Raw genomic sequence first — 24275 nt, 5'->3', positions numbered from 1 at the left:
GATTGGTAGCATAATATTTAGTGCCTTTGTTTAGCACCAAACATTAAATTCAATGTAAAGTTTTGTCATAATCACTTGTCTAGGCTTAAAAATCAAGCAGACCAACTAAGCTAGTTTGACCAAGCTAGGCGTTAGAGATCTTATCTTAATACCATGGGGAATGCCTTCCTAATAATCAATGGTTACTTAGGTTCTTAATCCAATTTAGGCAGCATTGTGTGAAATGTACTAGGGCTTTCTAGTGGGCTTAGTCCCTATTGACCTTTAACTTAAGTATTATAAAGGGAGTTTAATAGTGTGATGAGCCTGGGGAAGGTAACAGTGTTATATGACCCCCCAAAGTTACAAAATTAAAATGCTGAAAACGAACCAAAAAATAAAATAAAATCAATCAAAGTGCCACAATGTAAAATCTTAAGCTGGAAGAGAAATCTCAGCTTGATTGGGTACTTCACTCACATGTATTGCCTATGGTACTAGAGCCTTAGAGGTTCCCAGTGTGGGCGTTTTTCCTTGAAAAGCAAAAAACCCAAGGCATACAAAATAAGCACACACATCAAAATTGGATCACTGTGAAAAGACTTTGGGGGGTCAAAGAAAAGGTAACAGGGGATGATTTCATGAGAAATTCCTTTTATTGTAGCTTAACTACAAGGTCTTCTAGGTATAGACTCTAGTCAGCCCTCGAACATGAAATACTTGGCTCCCCCCCTCGATCAGAACGGAGGGTGCCCATAGTACATTTCGAGACATTTTCAGCCATAGCCAGAAATTATTTGAAGCACATAAAAACTTCAGACTTCACTTTAAGCGGAAATACACATGCATGCCTGGAGTAATCATCAATGAAAGTCACAAAGTAAAGGTAATTGCCCAAGGACGGAGTTTGCATGGGCCCACAAACATCACTATGCACAAACTGCAACCTGCATGTGGCCCGAATTGAACCATTCTTTGGAAACTTAGAACGCTGCATCTTACCCAAAATACAGCCTTCACAACATGTTTGATAGGTGCTTCAAGAGGCGGCAAAGAAGCAACCATATCAGATGGCAAAATTCATATGACCAAAACGTGCATGCCAAAGTTTTGCAACTGAAATAGCCCTTGAATCTGCAACTGCATTTGCAAAATGTTTTCCACACTTGTCAAACAAAGTGAGCTTATACAACCCATGGCACAAAAGCCGAGATGCAACAATTTCATCACCAAAACTGAGATCATGAATTCTACATCTGTCATCCACAAATTTGACTACAAGTCCAAGTCTAGCAAGTGCAGATACAGACAAAAGATTCTTCTTGATCCCAGGTACATAAAGTGCATCAACAAGTGTGAAAGAACTGCCATTTGCAGCAATAAGCACAATCTTTCCAACTCCTTGAACCAGATAAGAGGCATTGTTGGCAAAAGTGACTGAATTCCCATGAGGGACAGGCTCGAGAGAGATAAACAATTCACAATGTGAGGTAATGTGCTTTGTAGCACCACTATCAAAATACCACACATGTGAATCAGCAGCAACTGACAAGCATGCATCATGGACAGCAGGATTGTAAGTGCACTCTGTGCTAAAAGCCCATTCTGCATCAACATCAGAAACACAATCTCCTTTCATAGAGGACTCAACAATGGATGCATTTGTAGTGGAACCAGCATTTGTAGTGGAACCACCCTCTTTCTTCTTAGCCTCTTTGGCCTTCAACTTAGGACACGACTTGATCAAGTGATCATTAGCTTTACAATAATGGCAACGCATTTTCTTTTTGCCCCTTATCACCAAAATTTCCAGACGAATTGCTGCCAGCAGAAGCATTAGGAACATAAGTTTTGCCACTCGCAGCAAAACCATAAGAAGTGGCTACATTGCTATTACCACCGTTTCTTTGAGAAGCAATAAAAGCCTGTTCAACTACACACTATCTAGTCCTGTTTTTTTGGAAAGTGACTCTTGCAACAGCAATGTGCATAATGCATCAAACTTGAAAACTTTTGGATTTCCTTGGGTCATAAGTCTCCAAGTACTAGCAAAAGTCTGGTAAGAATCTCGTAAGGCATCAAGAACAGTCTGCACAAGGGAACTATCTGAAATGACTTCACCTGCAGAAATAAGTTGCTCATTGATATCCTTGACACTAGCAAGGTAAGTGTCCATATCATCTTCCTCATGCATAATCTTTGACTCCAGGTCTTTACACATCAAAGCAATTTTAGCCTCATTGCGACGCGCATAAAGACAAGCCAAAATATCCCAAGCCTGTTTTGCAGATTTTGCTGAACGGATGTGAGGAACAATGGTGCGCTTCACAGACAATGCAATCAATGCATGAGCCTACGCATCCTTTACATCCCAACGATCTTGTTCTGTCGTAGGCAAAACAACTCTAATAGCAGCAATCCTTGCAGCAAGACCTGCAACATCCTCAACATCGCCTACATCCTCAGAACCAGGACGTACATCAATGCCCTGCACAATATTCTAGACGCCCTTTGACACAAGAACGTGTTGCATCATATAAGCCCACATAGGGTAATTGTCCCCATCCAACCTGTCCTCAGCTCTGCAAACATCTTGAAGACATCTGTGTTGTTGTCAGCCATGGTAAATGTTGCATCTGATGTGAAAACTGCCCAAAAATAGGAGAAACAGAGCAAGACAACACGTGCTATATAGCACAAACCGTAGAGGTCTGTAAGGCACTTGTTATGCAAAAATAGGCATTGACAAAAATTTTGCACTAAATGACAAAATTGCCTATGCAGACCTGCTTGTATTTGGAAATGGAGGCTGAAATGAGCCCGAATCAAAAATCTGAGCAGACTATGCTCTACGAGCAATCCCGAAATATTTGTCGACCTGCTAACGCACGCCAAACCTCACTGTAATCGGAGAAAGTGAGCAGGCGTGTGCTAGAGTAGCTGACGACTAAGCCTGGGAGGACGTAACCTGCTCTGATACCAATTTTTGGAATTAGGGTTGCAGAGAAACGCACACAGCTTGGAGAAGATGAAGGAAGCTCAAGGCACACAATAGAGAGTGTGTTACTTAGTGTGCAATGGAAAGATAGATAGCCCTAGAGTGATGGGCGTATATACAATGCTCGGGGGAAAAAACCTCCTAAAGAGGGAAAAAATGCCCCGATGGTCCTATTGTGTTCACACACGTCACTATCACAAATATATGGTAACAGAATAGAGGTCCCAGAGACCCCTCAAGGGCCTCTATTTGCTTGGTTCTGAGTCCTTCATAGTCTTAAATACTATACCTATCAATCACTATCAAGTACGATCTGTTCGAATTTAAATTGAGAGTACTTCATAAGAAGGTGATTGATACTTGTGCGAGATGCACAAGTACAAGTAATTCGCTTTATAGGATAGAAACAGTGGGTCGTAAAAAGGCGTTCGGCGCTTGTGCAAAATGTCATTATCGAGCGCCTTACTTTTCTGATGATAGTGACAATTTCACCAAAATGGTTTTCATGGACATTTTCAAAATGAGAAAAAAGGTTTTTTCAACGTAACTTTAGCGTTCTTCCTATTGGGTAAGGAGCATTCTCTCACTAGAGCTCAAAGACCCGAAAATGAGTCCATTTCTTTCCTAATGACTATCTTGACTCCATGCTTTCTAATAAGAGGTCATTTGAGGAGTCGATGGCACCAACCACATCCATGGACAATGAAAAGGGTGACAAGGTCTTCCAAGATCTCAAGAAGACTCTCTCGCAAAGTATAGAAATAGAGGATGCTCTTACAATGGCAATCGCTCTTGCTTTGATCAAGAGACAGCTCAGTGTGCTTGCAAACTTGACGCTAGTGTTTACATTCATGGATAGAGTGTCAATTAAGGTTGAACTAATCAATTGGCTTTACAATCCAAATGTCGTGAATCAGGATGGATCGATGGAGTCCACTCAGTATCTGGCAAAAGGTTCATCTTAGTCTAGTTTATGTAAAGAATGAGGATGCAAGAGAGCTACACAAGACAAGCACAAAGCACACAGAGATGGAAAGCTTCTTCTTCTTCTTCACAGAAAAGAGAGTACTAAATGACTAAGTGCTAAAGCTGAAAAGTAGCACATATGTACATGCGGTCACTAAGTGTGAACTCGCTAGAAGCGTACTAGGCTGGCACTATAAGTGTAGTCCAGTTGTAGAATCACTGGCAGAGATCCTCCGTGTCGGTCACCTAACGCGCCAGTGAGTAAATGCCGTAAGCGGCCAAGACCCGTAGTGGATGCCAGCTCAAGGTGTAGAGCTCGACATCTCAACACTCCCCCTCGAGCTCTGCATGTCGCAGAGTCCAAGCATAGTCCGGAAACGTCGAAGCTTCTCAGCTCCGAGGGCCTTGGTAAAGATATCCGCTATCTGCTCCTCTGTGCTGACGTAGACCAAGTCGATGTCGCCCGCCAACACTCGCTCTCGAACGTAGTGGTAATGGACCTCTATGTGTTTGGTCCTAGCATGGAACACTGGGTTCCTAGCCAACTGCATGCTGCTGGTCCACCTGCACTCCCAAGTCCTCAAGTAATGTGCGTAGCCAAGCTACCTCACACGCCGCAACTGCTGCACCTCTATACTTGGCCTCTATGCTCGATAAAGCAACCGTAGGCTGCTTTTTGCTACTCCAAGTAACAGCAGCACTCCCAAAAGAGAACATGAAGCCACTCGTAGATCTCCTATCAACAATGCTACCTGCCCAATCTGCATCTGTATACCCATACAATGCTAATGGTGCATCTGCTGCATAGAACAATGCGTAGTCAAGAGTCCCTTGCACATACCTAAGTGTGCGTCGTACTCCATCCAAATGTGGCTTCCTCGGAAGCTGCATGAACTGACTCTCCAAGCCTACTGTGTAGCTCAAGTCTGGCCTTGTGATAGTCAAGTAGATTAGACTACCCACCATCTTCCTGTATATATTGACATCCTCAACAACATCACCCTTCTCTGCACTCAGCTTTGCATTCACATCCAAGGGAATGGAAATCGGCTTACAATCAGCCATACCATACTTTGACAACATGTCCAAAGCATATTGTCTCTGTGACAACCATACACCCTCTGGAGTCCTGATCACCTCAATGCCAAGAAAGTAGCGCAACTCGCCCAAATATTTCATTTCAAACTCCTTTTTGAGAAGACCCTTCACATGGTCAATCTCCATAGCATTGTCACCAACAATAATAAGGTCATCTACATATATGGTAATGACCACAATCCCCACATCACTCTCACGTACATAGAGTGAATGATCAGCATGAGCTCTCCTAAAACCAATACTGACAAGATACTTGGCAATCCTGTCATACCATGCTCTAGAGCCCTGCTTCAAACCATACAAAGCTTTGAGAAGTCTGCATACATAATCTGGGTAACCTGGATCGACATAACCAGGTGGCTGATCCATATACACTTCCTCTTGCAACTCACCATTCAAGAAGGCATTCTTTACATCCATTTGATGCATAATCCATCCTCTAGATGCAGCCACTGCTATGGCAGCTCTCACAGTCGTCATCTTTGCCACTGGAGCAAAGGTCTCCTCATAGTCTATGCCATACGTCTGTGCATAACCCTTTGCGACCAGCCTTGCCTTGTGACGCTCAATGTTACCATTAGCCTTATGCTTGGTTTTATACACCCATTTACAGCCAATAGCTTTCTTGCCACTTGGCAATGACACCAACTCCCATGTGTCATTTGCTTCCAATGCAGCCATCTCTTCATTCATTGCATCATCCCAATGCACATTTCCAACTGCATCCTCAAAACATGTGGGCTCCACATCCTGTATCACCTTAGCCATGTAGGCTTGGTGATGTGCTAGATACCCATCATAAGTCAATTTCTGAACTGGATTTCTGACTCTATTAGATCTGCGCGGTCCTTGGTCACTCCTTTGCCCTCTAGCATCTTCTTGTACTTTCCTTACACCAGGTGTCCTAACAGCCGAAATTCCAAATTCCTCATCAAGACTTTGTTCAGAACCATCTGAATCCATGTCTACATGTGAAAAACCTGATGATGCATCAACCATAAAGGGAGGTTCATATACCTTTTCCTTTCCTTTTCGTGATACATTCCCTGTACCTGTTGGTGGAGTAACCTGCGTACGTAGTCTACCATTCCATGGTTTCTCAACAGAGCCACGAGAAGAGGACTCTTGTGGTCCACTCAAAACCTGTGACTGTGGCCTCACATTTTGTACAACCACATCATCTTTTACATCAGCCCCAATAGTGCCATGTGCATTACTGTACCAGCTGCTCATCTCATCAAAGACTACATCTCTGCTCACTCGTAATTCTCGTGTAATAGGATTGTAGCACCTGTACCCCTTTTGTTCAAGGGAATATCCCACAAGAATACATTTCTCTGCTTTAGGATCCAATTTCCTACGCAACTCATCTGGTACATGCACGTAAGCTATGCAGCCAAACACTTTCAAGTGTGCCAAATCAGGCTTTGTACCTGTAAACTTTTCCTCAGGTGTTACATCATGCACCGCATCTGTAGGTGTTCTGTTCATAATGTACACAGCTGTATTTACAGCTTCAGCCCAGAAATGATGAGGCATGTTCTTCTCATTCATCAATGCACGTGTAACCTCTGCAATGTGCCTGTTTTTCCTTTCTGCGACCCCATTCTGCTGTGGAGTATATCTGCATGTAAATTGCCTGTGTATACCATGCATTCGCAGAAAATCTGAAAAATCATTGGAAAAGTACTCTCCCCCTCCATCTGACCTCAATGTCTTGATTTGCATATCTGTCTCCTTCTCAATCATGACTTTGAAGTCTTGAAAGTGACCAAACACTTCACTTTTGTTACGCATGAAGTAGACCCATACTTTCCTTGTATGGTCATCAATGAAAGAGACATAATACCTGCAACCATGTATACTTGCAGTATCGGTTGGACCCCAAACATCTGTGTGCACCACCTCAAGTGGCCTTTTACATACATTGCGCTCATGTGGAAATGAGCCCTTTGACTGTTTTCCAAACTGGCATGCTGCACACACTTTATGCATACCATCCACCTTGAATTTGGCAAACCTTTTACAATCTGTTTTGATTGCATGCTGCGCAATCTCTGCTCATTGACATGGCCAATGCGTTTGTGCCAAATGTCAACATCAGCCACAACACCTGTGCCCTGTGCAAATAATGCAGCTTTTACCTCAGGCATGTCTACATTCAGCGTAAACATTCTGCCCACACATTTGCCCTCTGTGATCAGCTTACAGCCATTCTGGAAATCTTCTACATAACAGCCATTTGAATTGAAGCGAACCTGCAAACCCTGCTCAACCATTTGTCCAACAGAAACAAGATTCTTTGTAATGTTTGGGACATGAAGTACATCTGCTAAGTACTTTGATTTCCCACTCTTCGTATTTAGAGGTATGTCCCCTACATGAGCAATGGGGTGAGCTGTGTCATCTCCTGTCTGCACATAGCCTGACACATCTGGTTTGCGCATATCTCTAAACCACTCTCCACGAGACATCATGTGATTAGAGGCACCTGAATCCACATACCAAACATCATCTCAGGTGGAATTCTCTGCAGTCATTGTATTCATTACATGCTGCATAACAAACATGCGCTCGTTTTTGCTGTCATCTGCATCTCTGCTAGTAGATGCATAGTTGCCCTGTTCTCTCTTTCTACTTGCTTTTCCCTTTGGACAGTCATGTGACATGTGACCTCTTTCACCACAAGTCCAACATTCTCTACTATCTGGAGTATGTTGCTGCCTGCTTGATCCTGCACCACGTCCTCTTTGACTCCCCCTGCCTTGAGACTGGTTTCCCCTGCCACCTGTATTGTTTTGATTTGATTGACCTTCCAGAAATTGGCCCCTGCAACCCCTTGGGCCTCGACCACGACCTCTACCTCTACCTCTGTTGGAGTTAGAATAGAAGGCCTGTTCAGAATTATTTCTGCCATGAGAAGAAGATGTGTCAAGGTTCTTCTCCTCAAGAATAAGCATAGAAATCAAATCTTGGAACACGGGGATGTCGTCTCTTGTATTCATGGAAGACCTAAAATGTACATACTCATCTCCTAGACCATCCAAGCATGCACGGACAATGTCATCGTCTTCCACTGAGACTTTAATAGATCCAAGAGCCTCAATGATACTCTTGATCTTCAAGGCATAATCATTGATTGAGAGGTTGTTCCTCTTAACCTGATTTAGCTCCGACTTTAGTTGAAGCTTCCTGGCCTTGGTGTTCACCTCGAACACTCTGCCTAAGTTTCTCCATGCAATGGTGGGGGTTTCAACATCCTGTAGATAGCCCATCATGCCATCTGTGATGCTCATAGACAGCCAATACATCACTTTTCTCTGGCCTTGTTGCCAGTCCCTCAAAGCTTTCCTTTGTTCTGCTGTAGCATTTGCCTCGGGAATCTCTGGTTCCTTTTCATTGTCTCCTTCTACATAGTCCCAATAACCTTTTCCTTTTAGGAAATTTGTTATTCTGAACTTCCATGCAGGGTAGTTATTTTTCTCAAGCTTCTCAGTAACAATCTGACTGAAACCGTCAGACATCTTGAAGCACTAAGACAAAATAGCTGCAATCTGCAAAAACCTGCAAATCTGCTGAACCTGCTATCGTGGTTCCTGTAACGCTTTCTACACTCAACGAGTGTCCACAATCAAGCGTTTCACAACCACTGTACTTGTACAGTAAATCTCTGTATACTGCACTTTGGAGACCTGTTCAGAAACTTGTGCGAAAAACCCCTAAAAAAATTTTCGCTGCTCGAGGCGCCTTCGGCATCTGGTCGTGGATTGCAAACGAAGGGATTGTGATGCTCTTGCTCTCTTAGCCTCTCTTGCCTGCACCAGGCTCTGATACCATGTAAAGAATGAGGATGCCAGAGAGCTACACAAGACAAGCACAAAGCACACAGAGATGGAAAGCTTCTTCTTCTTCTTCACAGAAAAGAGAGTACTAAATGACTAAGTGCTAAAGCTGAAAAGTAGCACATATGTACATGCGGTCACTAAGTGTGAACTCGCTAGAAGCGTACTAGGCTGGCACTATAAGTGTAGTCCAGTTGTAGAATCACTGGCAGAGATCCTCTGTGTCGGTCACCTAACGCGCCAGTGAGTAAATGCCGTAAGCGGCCAAGACCCGTAGTGGATGCCAGCTCAAGGTGTAGAGCTCGACATCTCAACAGTTTAATGATGCAACAATAATAACTAAAGTCTTCGCCAAAATACCTCTCTTATTTAACCGCTCGCTGGATTGTGTGCTTCCCTAGGATCCCTCATTTGAGTCCCCCAACACTTTTAAGGCCCTGTGCCCTCTGTGGGTAGTGTTCGTTAACCTTCCAATATGGATCAAAGACAATTTGAGAGACTTAGTAGCCTCCTTGGGAACCCCGTTGTGCATGCCATCAAGAAAAAAAGGAGGTACTATTGCAAATAAGATATGCATATGGTGGGATATTAGACATCCCCAACCCAAAGTATGGTTGTAAATGTTGGGACTAGCCTGAAGGTAATCCCACTAAATTTTGGCACCTATTTTGGTGTAAATTTTAAATGCAATGGATTTGGACACTTTCCAAGGTCTTTCCCAGCTGCTATGACCATGGAACCGGATCCAAAGAGTGGGGAGAAATCTCTACAATGGAAGAACCCCAAACAAATATGATAATTGAGAAATTAGCACTCAAGGAAAGTGAACAATGAGAGAAGGGGGGTCAATCAACAGCAACCTAAAAGCCCCACATAGCGTGAAAATTCAAGAGCAACCAAATAAGTCCTCGTACGCCCCAAATAGTGGAGTTAAGGATGCTCCTAGCTTTCGCTTCTCATACTCTCCCCTCCAAACACCAACCCCAGTGATCCAAAAGATAGTTCTCTCACCCACCATCAGTAAGGGTGGTGAAGGATGACATCAAGTCTCCAATATATCATGCAAGCGATTCAAATCCTAGGCCATGGTGATTGGAAAACCAAAGGAAATCCCATTTGATACCCCCCCAACCCCCTTCCTTTTTGTATGAGAACCTTTTTGATGTGGTGTAGGATATTGATCTTGAGAACCTCATGAAAAAAAAAGATGGAAAGTTCCCTAACTGAGATTGAGAAAATGCCTATATGGAGGAAGACTATATGAAAGGAAATACTGAGGAAATGTTCCTTGAGACAGAGGAGTTTGTACCTCTTTCTCAATAATGGAAGATATTATTATCCAGTCATGGAATATGAAGGGCATAATACCCAAAAGAAGCATTTCCTTTTCTGGGATGAGATAAGAAAAGCCATGGATGGCAGCTCTTGGGCCATTCAAGAGCATCACCTAGATGCCTCCGACAGAAGGAAGCATGCATTAGGCAAGAATCTATCACTCTATGGAGACAGTACATATGGATACAATGGCATCACAATCATTGTGGATAAAAAACTTGAGTCAAAGGTGATCCTAAATCATGCATCTTGGAGAGTCCTAGGGGGAGGATTAACTAGGCCAGACAACCATCACCAATTATCAATATGTATGGCTCTGCGATGCTAGGAATAGAGTCAAATTATGGATGTATCTTACAGATGCCCCTATTGAGGGTGAGTGGTGCTTGTGGAGAATAGAAAGGACAGAATAGGTTCTTCAAGTCTTCTAGCGAGCTCTGAAAAGAAAAATAGTTGAGCCTGTGTGAAAGCTAGGCATTGATGGACCTCTGTTCTCGGTTGGTCCATGGAACAACACACCAAGATTTACCTACACAAGCCTTCACTATTCCCACACTATCTCTTGTCTTGACATATGCTACTGCTCCTCCCATGATCCATCAAGCGGACTGGATTCTGTCTACAGTAGAATTGAAGATAGCCACTTCCCATAGTTTGTCAAATCACCTGCCACTATCCATGAAACTCGGAAAAGCAAAGGGAGAAGGTCAATACCTCGAAGGATCAAAGAAGAAGCTAGTAACAGGGGAGGACCTTTTCAAGGATCCACTTTTTAAAATTCTTACAAAAAAATCTTTGAGCAAGCTCAATAAAGATGTGGAATCAAAGAATCCAAGAGCATGAGATTTCTTTGCTTGGAGTATCCAAAAAAGCAATTAAAAGAATGGGCCCAAGGGTGAACAAGGCATGCAAGGAAAACCATAAGAAAATTTTAGATGAAGTTGAAATTTTGAACAACAAAAAAAGAGAAGGGAGAGCCTCCATTGCAGAGCACAAGACGTGGCTCAAAGCAAAAGAAGATATGACAGAGCAACAACTTGAAGAGGTAAGAAAGGCAAGATTATTATCTAGAGAGATCTTCTTGCAACCAAAGGCTACCAACCAGAGGAGGCTGCAAATCAAGCAATCTTATTGAGGGCACTCAAAGTCAAGAGGAATCAAGGAATCATCTACACAATGATAGGTGATGAAGGAAATGTGGTCCAAGACCCAGATCATATGACTAAGTTGATGCTCAATCACTTGAGTCATATCATAGGAGAATCGGAGTCTGAGTTCAGAGAGGTGTACAAAGCAAGAGACTCTCTTCTCAATAGTGTCAGCAAAACTGTTACACCATTTGAAGTGAAATTTCTTGAGAAGATCTTCATCGAGGATGAATGCTCACTCACGCTACAATCATTAGACAAGGAGAAGTCCCCAGGATGGGATGGTATGACAACTGTGTTCTTCAAGGGATTCTAAAGGGATCTAAAATCCCCTATTACCAAGCCCTCCTTGTAGGGGTGATGAACACAAGTATACATAGGGGTCTTGTCTGTTGGGGTTAAAGGCTGATATGCCTTTGCCCCGGGTCGGACGTCTGGTGTACGGCCGCCCACTAAACTCACTAACACACTTACCTTATTCTTTATATACATAAGGCAATAAGGAGTGAGTGATGCTTTAGGCTACTCTGCTCCACCCAGATACAATCTCTTTTCTTCTCTTCTCCATCCTGTATCGCGCACCCACGCACGTGCTCCTCTCAACTAGTATTAGGTTACCACGCTTTGTGCGGCATCTACGCAATGTCGACAGTTCATGCACAAGCTTCAGCTCAAGATAAGGCTCAATTGTGAGTCTGCAGTGTAATGCAAATAGCAAAATATAAATTTACTGCATCTGACAATTGTCAAAAGCTATGGATTATGCAAAGGGATATCGTGTATGGATATTTTATTATTAAAGTGCTCTTTATGAGCCATGGCCATTTTATTTCCGACCGGGCAGTATATATTCATTTTGAGCATTCAAGAGATTTATAAATAAATATGTGTAAGAGGAAATTTCTTACTCTTTTACCAACTTATACGGATAGCGGTGATGGTAGGCCTGAAAGCAAAAGCAAACACAACATCAAAAGAGGGTATAACAAGATGAGGAAACAATGATCAAGACAAAGAATATAGAAAGACCATTGCCACAATGATGGACTTGAGAAATGAATATATTAATTAAATAAATTTGTAAAGATAGATACAATGGAGACACTCAGACTTAAAGAGGTGCATGCGTGTGCACACACGCACACACACTTTTGCGTCAACTTTAGTTGTGACATCTCACAGAGGACCTTCACCGTGTAGGGTTTGTTGTGTGTAGTGAAAGGATTATGCAAAAGGATATCGTGTATGGATATTTTATTATTAAAGTGCTCTTTATGAGCCATGACCATTTTACTTCCGACCGGGCAGTATATATTCATTTTGAGCATTCAAGAGATTTATAAATAAATATGTGCAAGAGGAAATTTCTTACTCTTTTACCAACTTATACGGATAGCGGTGATGGTAGGCCTGAAAGCAAAAGCAAACACAACATCAAAAGAGGGTATAAGAAGATGAGGAAACAATGATCAAGACAAAGAATATAGAAAGACCATTGCCACAATGATGGACTTGAGAAATGAATATATTAATTAAATAAATTTGTAAAGATAGATACAATGGAGACACTCGGACTTAAAGAGGTGCATGCGTGTGCACACACCCACACACACTTTTGCGTCAACTTTAGTTGTGGCATCTCACAGAGGACCTTCACCGTGTAGGGTTTTTTGTGTGTAGTGAAAGAAAAACTCATTTCGTAAGGCACCCACCTTTGGCCAATAGTTAAAGCCATCAAAACAAGAGCGCAAGCCAAGTAACAAGCTACTATATAAGATAATTAGAAGATCTCTTAATAACCACGTTTTAATTGAAGCTTGTCGTTGCCAATTGCATCCCTCTTAATATTTCCCTTGCAGTGTATAATGGCTGCTATATCAACTATTAGAATGAGGACAAAGCTATGTAAGTAGCTATCAAATAAAAAGGAGAAAATTGCTCTATCCTCACTATTTCGAGGATCCATTGGCACAGCAATGCACGGTTATACCCATTAGTAATGATGTAATGTAATTAGATTTTTGCTTTGATTGCTTTGTGACTATCTTCATTGCTACATCATATGATAGTGAAATTGTTGTTGCATTTACTTGATGTTTCTTCATTTATTTCGTTGTGTATAACATCCCTCTTAACATTTCTAATGTCGGGGTTGTGGATTTTATTGCACCTCACACCCATAAGAAAACCCCCTAGTCTAAAAGTCATGTAAATCATGTGTGTGTATTTATGAAGGCAAGATGTGTGTGTAAGGCCATGGTCATACGAGGCTTACATTAGGAGAAATTCGGACTCAATTTTGGGCCTTGTAAGAAACACCAACTCAACATAGAGAGAGGTAATTCTAAAAAATACAAAAGTAGTTTTTTGGAATTTTATTTCGCATAGTACAAACATAAACGTTTGCTTATCACTTAAATGCATGCTCATACAAAATGCTTTTCGAGAGTCCAACTTAAGTGTGCACAAAAATCCATGTCCGTATATCTTAATGAGTGATGTGATGTACGATGAGACAAAACACATAAGAAATGTTTTCAAAATACAAAAAGAACACCACAAATGCATCTGGAACGTCCAAAAACCTTAGGATAGTACTTTAAAACACTGAAATCCGACGTTTCTAGCTCAAGATACAAACTTTTTTAAGACTAGGGCTTCATGAGGTCAGAACCAAGAAAATAGAGGCTCTAGGGACCCCTCAGGGGGCTCTATTTGCTTGGTTCTGACCCCTTCATAGTCTTAAACAGTACCTATCAATCGCTATCAAGTACGACCCATTCGAATTTGAATTGAGAGAACCTCATAAAAAGTAATTGATTCTTGTGCGAGATAGCAATGTCGGGACATAAAAAGGCGCTCGGCGTTTGTGCAAGATGCCACTATCAAGCACCTTACTTTTTTGGTGACAATGACAATTTCACCAAAATGGTTTAAATGGACATTTTCAAAAATGAGAAAAAAGGTTTTTCTAGCCTTCTTCCTATTGGTTAAGGAGCATTCTCTCACTAGAGTTAAAAGGCCCAAAAATGAGTCCATTTCTTTCCTAATATGTTATCAGTTCTTTTAACAAATAAAACTATGGTCATGCAAGGCTTAGTTATCGGCTATAGATAACTAAGCCAACTATGCCCATATAGAGCATTAAATGAATAACTGAGCCTCTTGCATGGTCATGAGAGGCTTAGTTCTTCATTCATCCTCCCAACTAAGCCTTGAACTTCACAACTACGCCAAAATCAGAATAGTTACAAAGGGTGGGGATAGTTATTCATTTAATGCTTCTTTTTACGTGTGATCAAGAATGAGGCTTAGTTAGTTATTCAAATAACTGATAACTAAGCCTTTCATGTGACCATGAGGCTTAGTTATTAGTTATTTGAACAAATAACTAAGCCTCATTCTTGATCACACGTATGAAGAAGCATTAAATGAATAACTATGCCCACCCTTTGTAACTATGCCGATTTTGACAGAGTTGTGATGATCAAGGCTTATTTGGGAGGATGAATGAATAATTAAGTCTCACGTGACCATGCAAGAGGCTTACTTATTCATTTAATGCTCTGTCTGGGCATATTTGTCTTAGTAATAACTGATAACTAAGCCTCACGTGACCATAGCCTAAGCAAGCAACTTGTGTGCGACACAAGCAAGGTGCATGTGACAAGCTAGCATATAAGCAGGTGTTTGTAATCTCTTTTGTGTGCAATAATCAACTTATTTTTCATCTAGGGTATTGTGCAATTGTTACTCTCTCAAGCATTGCACTAACCTCTACAACCATGCCATTACCATGAATGGCACACTAATCCACCCTCCTTAACTCAATGTGTGGTATCAGAGTGTCACCTAGATTAGAATTTTCTAATCTATCAGATATTATGCATCTTTACTATGCTAGATTGCATTGGCCCTCTCTCTCTCTTTGCCAATGTAATTGCTAATCATAATTTCCCATTCATTTGCATGTAGATTAGCGAGTTGATGGAATTGACATTTGCATTGTTTTTTGTCATTTTTTTTGCTTGGTTTTTTTTCATGTAATCAAATTCTCCAATTTGCATTGGAATGCTTGTGTGGAGCTTTTAATTTTTGCTTCGATTTGAATCCTCAAGTGCTCAATTTGGAGGTGATTAGCCCACTGATCAAAGGCTTAATCTTGTGTGTGTGTGTGTGTGTGTGTGTGTGTGTGTGTGTGTTTTTAAACCAAATACGCTTTTGCATTAATTAGAGAGACAAAATGTTACATCTGTTCACCCAAGGAGTGGGTAAATAGGGAGTATACATCGGGGAAGTTCCCTTGAAAAACAGGGAAGGGGTAGCTACCGATACTTTTGTCATTTGGTACCAAAGAAACATTACAAAAAAGAGGGGCCAAATTTCCTTTACAGCCAGTCGATCTCGTCCTGCAGCCTGTTGGCGAAGGTCACCGCTTCTTTCTATTTGATCGCCAGCTCAGCCACTTCGTCTCTCATTTCTTGAACCCAATTGTGGATGGTGCCCAGAGTGTTGTTGTCAGTCAGTAGGCTCTGCAGGTTGCCGTTACTTCTTGTGTACCAGTCAATGGAGTCTCTTAGGACAGCCACTCTCTATCGGTAAATCCTCATTTGCTGGAGCTTTAAGTTGGCGTCCTGCACAGAGCACCCGACATACAAAGATTTCACACTGGGGAGCTTAAAGTTAGGAACAAAGATGAAAGAGTTTCTAAGCTTCCAAATTATCCACAAAATTTAAGCTCTAAATATATTCCAAAAGTCAGACAGCACGCCCACAGAGTCTCCTATAAGCAGTTGTTTCCAATCCATCTGGTACCCGAGAGTGTTAACTAGCGGGGCCAGAATGGGGGGGTTGAAGTGGCAGTTGAGAAAGAGGTGGGGAATGTCTTCCACCGTCCGATTACACCGTTTACATATCCCATCTCCCTGATGTGCTTGTAGACTTCTGGTCCCAGTCCACACGGCTTTGTGGAGGATGAGCCACAGGAGGGCGGCCTGTTTGGGTTGAATACTTTTGTTCCATATCGACTGCAACTTGAAGAGCCATTGCTTTCTGTCAAGCTGCATTCCCCACTTCCTGTTGAGGGTGACGTGGAGAGGAGGGACATGCTCGTAGATAAAGTCTGGGGGGTTGTTTAGAGTAATCCCTCCATTCCATCGAATGCATTTAGTTGAAGGGGTGACATCAGCTTCGAAGATCCATTGGAAGCTTCTCGGGAACTGTTGGATTCTGGTTTCCAGCAATTGGATTTCCCAAGGTTGGAGAAGGCCTGTCGATATAAGTTGATCATTGGTGAGCTAGGAGTGATTGGTGTAGCACCACAAATCCTCCCATACTATAAAGCCTTTGAGGTGAATTCTCCTGGCTGTTCTGGCTTGATGGATGGTGACATTAGGGATAGGGTCTCTGGTCCACCATATCGATTCCTCCTTTCTGATGCTCTGATCCTTTATGTGCTCCTGGCTAAAGCCCAGCCTGGGCCTTCCTCTCTTCCAAGCTTGCCACAGAGAAGTGAGGAGAGTAGACCCAACGGGGGTGATTTCTTGTGTTCCAAAGAACACTGTGATCCACGGGAGGTGGCACCAAAGTTTTTGCCCTTTTATGTGGAACCTATTGAGGTGCCTGAAAAGAAGGCAAGCCCATTCGGCTTCTGGTTGTTCTAGAGCTCTGATAACGGTTTTGATGGCTAACTTGTCAGCCCAAGCACATATATTTCCGACTCCCAATCCACCCAACTTCTTGGGTAGTATGCAGATTTCCCACTTGACTTTTGCTCCCCCCTTTTTTAAGGGGTCCCCTGCCCACAAGAAGTTCCTGCATATCTTGCTGATTTCCTTGAGTTGGGAATCAGGGGGTCTCCAACAGCTGAGGAAGTGTAACATTTAATGGCCTAATAACTTATGTGTAGCAAAAATTAGCATGAACATAGTGGGCATTTCATTAGAATAGATTCCTGATGAGAATTACAAGAGTGCTTCGGTGGAGAGAGCAACAAAAAGCATGACACCTAGTTAGATAGCATCGACAATACTTTCAAAAGAGAGAGAAATTAAGCTAATGACAACAGTTGAGGACCGGATTTTCATGGAGCCGGTCCCCCCTCCAAAAGGCTTTGTATTATGGTTTCTCCCATCAAGAGAGACATTGTACAATACAATTCTTTGTGTTCCTTCAAGACTAGCTAGTGTAATGAAGATGGAAACTTCATGCACTAAGCAAAACACTTAACAAACACAACTTGAATTATCCCCGTTCTCAGACCCAAGACCTCACACACCTTCGAAGATGGTGAGAGCTAGCAGGGTATGAGAGTAGATTGAGAGGAAGAAGGAGTATCTTACGAGAAAGATGTACATCTCCTCACATAATCACTCATATGTAGTATAGCTTAGCTTAGTAATTAGCTTGGTAGAGGAGATGAGCATGCATTGAAGCTTGGCTCTTGGTTGGATTTGCATCCACATGCCAAGAGAGTGTTGATGTAGGCTTCTATCTCACAAGCTTGGAGTAGGTGATGAGTTCTCCATTAAAGCTTGGGAAGAGATAGTCTTCTCTTTCTTCACACATGAGCTTGTGTGTGTGTGATAATGCCTTGCAAAAATCAGCCCCCTCTCTCTCTTGGGCGAGCCCTCTTGCTAATTGCTCTTGCTGAAGCCTCATTGGCCCTCACCAAGTCAAGCCAATTACAATTAAGCAGCATAGGTGATAGCCTTTTGACATGTGTCCCCCTTTCCCCTTTTGTGAGTGCTTTAGGTAATTAAATAATTAAACTAAACTCTCATTGGACCCCTTTGCCTCCTGGCCAATAGGAATCAGGCAAGCCATGGGGCTCCTGAATGCTCATTGGACCCCTTGGGAGACTGCCCAATAGTCTTCTAGGAGACTTAATTCTCATTGGTTTCTTTTATTAAATGTTTTTAAATTAATTAAACTAGATTTACTCTAGCTTAATTCTCATTGGTCCACTTCAAGGGTCATCCAATAGAAATTGGGCACACCTTGTGGGCATCTAGCCTAGGGAGCTGACATGTGTCCCTCATTCCCTTTGTGTAAAGGGAGCCTGTATGTATATGTGTGGCTTTCTCTCTCATCCCCTACCTTTAGGGGTCGCCCCCTCCCATGTAGGGATGTGCAAAGACTTTTAGGGCACACACAAAGCATCCAATTTTCCCTAGGGTTGACCTTTGGACACAACCTTTGAATTTTGGAAGTCTTAATGGGCTGAACCTTAGGGTCTTTTTAGCCCATTGTTGCACATGGCTCTTTTGCATATGGCCCCCCCTTTGGATCCCTATTTTCCCTCCTTTGGATCCCTACTGTGGCCGGTCTGCTAGCTTAACCAATATTCTAGTTTTTTCTCCCCTGGCCTTTCCCACATTAAATGATCAGTTTAATATGAGAAAATCATTTAGGAGAATTAGATATTGATTATTATGACATTACCTCTCTCTTGAAATCATAGTCGTCCTCGACTATGGTGTAGAGAAGATAAAGCATGTTCATGAGTCCTTTTCTTAGCGGGTAGAGGATCCCTATGTTACCCTACGACATCCTTCCACAATGGATGACTAGTCCATTTGGCACTTGAGAGCCTGAGGCTGCCGCAAGCATGTCTGCACATTAGTCCTATCAGTCTTCCATAGTAGAGTGACAAGCTCTACTTGGTGTTTGGGAGACGTCGTCTCCGCAAACTTGATCTAAGCATGCATACTACTTCATTTTTGTGCACAAATAAAGAAAAAGAGAGTCTTATAAGACAAAAATTTTGTTCATTTTTAACATTTTGTACATTTGCTTACTCTTGGGAAGCATTGTAAGCATTGACAAGGTTTAGGTTATCCTTTAATTGTATGCCTTGCATCCATCTAGCATCTTCAAAAGGATAATTCTTAAACTTAATAAGATATCGTCAGATAGTCTTACCGCCTCTTAGTACCTTGTCTTCATGTCGGAGAATGGACTCGGGCTGCAGCACCTCTTCTTGGTCCTCGATCTCCGGTGGGTCTTCAATAGTTGGTTCTTGAGGTGGCTCTCCTTTGTAAGGCTTTAATAGGCTCACATGAAAAGAATTGTGTATGAGCCAATGATTGGGCAACTTGAGTTGATAGGCCATCTCATTGATTGGCCTAAGAATCTGAAAGGGACCATAGTACCTTTTTGCTAGTTTAACATAGTACTTTTGGTGACCCGTAGGATTCTTGCCCGTTGTGTGCCTTAATTGAGCCTTGGGAAATTTTAACAAGACCCAATCGTTTTCTTTAAAGGCTTGGGCTCTTCTGTGCTTGTCAGCAGCAGCCTTCTACCTTTGCTGTGAGATAGAGATAGCATCCTTAATCTTTTGGAAAGATTCTTGTAGGTCTCGGCTATACTCATCTGCAGCGAAGATCTTCCCATGTACCTTAAGTAGCAAGGGACTTTTTGATCTTCCCTCAATTACCTCGAAAGGTGCTTTTCCCGTGGAAGTATGTACAGTGTTAATGTAAGCATACTCCACTAAGGGTAAGTACTTCTCCCATTGGGATCTTTGATCTACTTCCGTTACATAAGCTTTTAGTAGATCGAGAATGGTTAGGTTAGCTATTTCTCTTTGGCCATCAGTTTGTGGATGATAGGCCGAAGAGAAGTTTGGCCTTGTTCCTAAATTCTTAAAGAGACCCTTCCAGAAATTACTGGTCATTCTAGGATTTCTATCCGGCACTATGGACATGGGCCAGCCATGGTACTTGAAAATTTGTGAAATAAAGAGGGTTGCCATTTGATGGGCTTTGATAGTCTTTTTGACAGGTATAAAATGAGCTTGTTTACTAAACCTGTCTACTATCGTCCATATTCCCATATTCCCATGGATAGACTTGGGCAATCCAAAGATAAAATCCATGGATATGCTCACCCATGGTGAATTAGGGATTGGCAAGGGTTGAAGCAATCCAAGTTGCTTCCCTCTATCAAATTTTGTCTTTTGGCATACCACACATTTGGAAACATACTCTTGTATGTTCACTTTCATGGTAGGCCAATAGAAATATGTTTCAATTCCCTTTAAGGTAGATTGAATACCTCTATGCCCCGCATAAGGTGGAGCATGAGATACATACATTACTTTCTCACGTAGTGAGTTAGTAAGGCATAGTCTATTGCTATAGAGAAGATAACCATCTTGTAAAGTAAATGGTTCTTCTTTCTTCCCTAATGCAAGGGCTGAAATCACATCTCTAAAATCGGGATCAATAGCATACTCATCTATCATTGAAGATAGATCATTGTGAGTTGCTATGGAAACCTCATTCACTCTCGGCCGTCTTGAGAGTGCATCAGCTACTTGATTATGCTTGCCAGCAATGTGAGCAATATGAAAATGAAATTGCGAAAGGAAATTTTCCCACCTCATTTGTTTGTCGGAGAGCTTGGTCTGCGTCATGAAGTATTTAAGACTTTGGTGATCCGTTCGCAGAATGAAAGGAGTCCCCAATAAATAGTGCTTCCATGAGTCTAAGGCATGTAGAACTGCAAGGAGTTCCTTTTCGTATATGCCTAGAGCTTGCTCAATAGGATCGAGCCTTCGACTCTCATAACCTATGGCGTGCCCTTCTTGAAGCAAAACAGCTCCAAGACAATCACCACAAGCATTGCATTGGACCTCAAATGGTTTTGAGAGATCCGGTAGTGTAAGCACAGGTTGAGAGATAAGCTTTTCTTTAAGCTTTTTGAAAGCATTGTTCTCCTTAGCAGACCATGTATACCTAACACTTTTCATGAAGATTCCTTGGTTTAGGCCATCCTTTTATTACCTCTAACTTGGATGGATCCATTTGGATGCCATCTTGAGAGATAATGTCACCTAAATACTGAATCTCTTGCAAGAAAAATTCACTTTTCTTTCGATTAACATAAAGTTTATTCTCTCTTAAAACTTGAAATATTACCTGGAGGTGTTGCTTGTGTTTCTCCAATGAATTAGAGTAGATGATAATATCATCAAAGAACACTCCAGTGAAGGTTCGATGAGGCCTGAACAGCTTCTCCATCAAGCGGTTGAATGTGGCTGGTGCATTGGTCAAGCCAAAAGGCATGACAATGTATTCGTAAAGACCAAATGTAGTACGAAATGCGGTCTTTACAATGTCTTGATCAACTATCCTTATTTGATGATAGCCACCTTTTAGGTCGACCCTACTGAAGTAGGTCAATCCTTGTAGCTTATCAAATAGGTCTTCTACCCGTGGAACGGGAAACCTATTCTTGGTAGTGATCCTATTTAGTGCTCTATAGTCGACACACATACGATGTGTGCCGTCTTTCTTTTGCACTAATAGCACAGGTGAGCAAAATGGAGATGAGCTTGGCCTAACCATACCCTTCTCAACTAACTCATGCACTTGCCGCATAATCTCCTCTTGTTGAGCTTGAGAAACTCTATAAGGAGGTTTATTAGGCGGTGAACTTCCTGGAAGAAGTTCAATTGCATGGTCATCATTACCTCGTTTAGGAGGTAGCTCACAAGGGATGTCGTCAATAAAAACATCTTGAAACCCCTTGAGAAAATTGGATAACTTTAATTCCTTTTGGTTGCTTTTATTTTCTTTTGCTAAAGCATTAGGTTCATTTTGAGAGTCTTTAACAAAAATCATGTACACGGAAATAGAGCTCTTTATTGATTTGTTGAAAGCTGGTGTATGTACAATGGGGATGGTGTTACCCATTTCCTTAGCATCTATATACATGTCTTTTTCCCTGAACTTAAAGGAGATTCTCCTTTCAGGAAATTTAACATCGGCAGCCAGGCGGTCAAACCTTGGTGCCCCTAGGATTACATCCTCATGCTTGAGAGGAGAGATAAAGAAGTCCTCTTTGTCCACATAGCCTTGGGCATGAAGCTTCAATTTCCCGATTAAGGGAGTGGCTGAAGCTTCTTGCCCCTTGAAGGCACTGTCTGCGGGTAGGACATCTCCCATCTCGTAGGATTGTATTCCTAGCTTGGTGGCCAACTCTATAGATATAAAATTGTGAGTAGAACCAGGGTCAAAGAGAAAAAAAGCATCATGTTCTCTTACCTTTCCCCAAGCATGGCATAGAGGAGATCCTTTGTGGTGAGTTTGGTGAGTCTCCTCCTCTTGAATTTCAACCAAGGAAGCTCTAGGAGGATCTTGGCGGTTGTTCTTTTGGGGACAAGCGCGGTACGCATGCCCTTGTTCGCCGCACTTGAAACACCGGTTATCCTTACGATAACGCTCAAGCTCTTCAGGAGAGAGTTTATTCTTACCTTTGTAAACTCCCTTCTCTTTAGCTTTGTTGGAGTTGCCCTTAGGGGACTTTTGGACATTGTCCTTCCCCTTAGGCTCATTGGAACCCTTGTTTTCCGGGGGCTTATTATTTCTTTTTGCCCCCGTTTGGAAATTGATTCGAGAGGCGACCATAGTGTGGTGTATTACCGCCGATATGGTACGTGGTCTTTGGGAGTTGACATACTCCGCCATTTCTTCGGTTAAGCCTGCACAAAATTGTTGCTTTTGCTCTCCAAAATCCAACTTTTTGAAGACAGTGGCTTTGAGTTGTAGGTCCCAAAACTTGTCTACATATTTGTGGATAGATTCATTGGGAGAGCGCTTTAAGCTTCGCCATTCGGTGAGTACTTTGTCTTTGGCATCGGTGGCCAACAACTGCTTCATAATGGAAGCTCTTAAAGCTTTCCATGTTCGTGGAGCTTCAACGTTGGCTCGTAGGCTAGACACCCATTGTCTGGCGGACTTTTGAAAGTGCATAGCTACATGGAGTAGCTTAGAGGACTCCGTGAAGCCCTCATCTCCAAACGCCGCATCGAATTGTTGGATAAAGGCCAATACTTTGTCCGTAGCACCAAAGGTACCATCATAGGTGAGGAAAGAGATGCTCTTCCCTCCCTCTTTGAATTTCTTCAACTTGGACGACCTCTTCCATGCGGCATAGGATTTCCTATGGCCTCTTCTTTTTGATGGTTCAAAGGTTGCACCATCACTTTCTTCAGAAGGTAAAGAATTTGAAGAAGGTGGAGAAGAGGGTGACCTCTTTCTTGCCTTTTTCTTGTCTTGATCTTTGTCGTCTTCACCATAGCTTTCATAAGAGGAAGAGGATGAAGAAGATGGAGAAGAGGGTGTCCTCTTTCTCGCCTTTTTCTTCTCTTGTGACTAGAAAAACATGGGTTTATGTCATGAAGAATAAATCCGATGTATTTTCCATATTTCGAAGGTGGAAATCCTTTCTGGAGAATGAAACAGGTACCAAGGTTAAATGCCTCAGATCCGACAATGGAGGCGAATATTGCAGCCAAGCTTTTGAAAGCTTTTGTGCTAGCAATGGCATTCGGAGGCAAAGGACAACCCCAAGGACACCTCAACAAAATGGGATTTCGGAAAGGATGAACAGGACAATCATGGAACGAGCACGAAGCATGCGGCTACATGCAGGCCTACCGCTTGAGCTTTGGGCGGAAGCTGTAAGTACGTCTGTGTACTTAATCAATCGGTCACCCTCAACGGCATTGGATGGGGGAGTTCCAGAAGAGGCATGGACAGGTAAACCGGTGAATTATGCATTTCTCAAAGTGTTTGGGTGTGAGGCTTTCATGCACATAGATAGAAGCCTAAGATCAAAGTTAGATGCAAAGTCCAAAAAGTGTTTCTTCATTGGCTATGGAGAAGGAGACTTTGGGTATCGCCTATGGAATCCTGAAGATGGTAAAATCTTAAGGAGTAGGGATGTAATTTTTAATGAACAAAATATGTACAAAGATTACTTGGAAAGAAAACAAAAAAAAAGAAACAGGTGATGAGTACATGGAGCTTGAGGACGGTGAAGACTCAAGGACTGCAAACGGTGACAATGTGCAACAACGTCAACCAAATGAGGAGCCTCAACCTATTCCCCGAAGATCTA

This window comes from Adiantum capillus-veneris, chromosome 3, assembly GCF_014529385.1.
Source record: "Adiantum capillus-veneris isolate H3 chromosome 3, ASM1452938v2, whole genome shotgun sequence".
Taxonomy (NCBI): Eukaryota; Viridiplantae; Streptophyta; class Polypodiopsida; order Polypodiales; family Pteridaceae; genus Adiantum; species Adiantum capillus-veneris.
The sequence above is the reverse complement of the archived record's forward strand: the minus strand, read 5'-3'. Positions refer to the sequence as shown.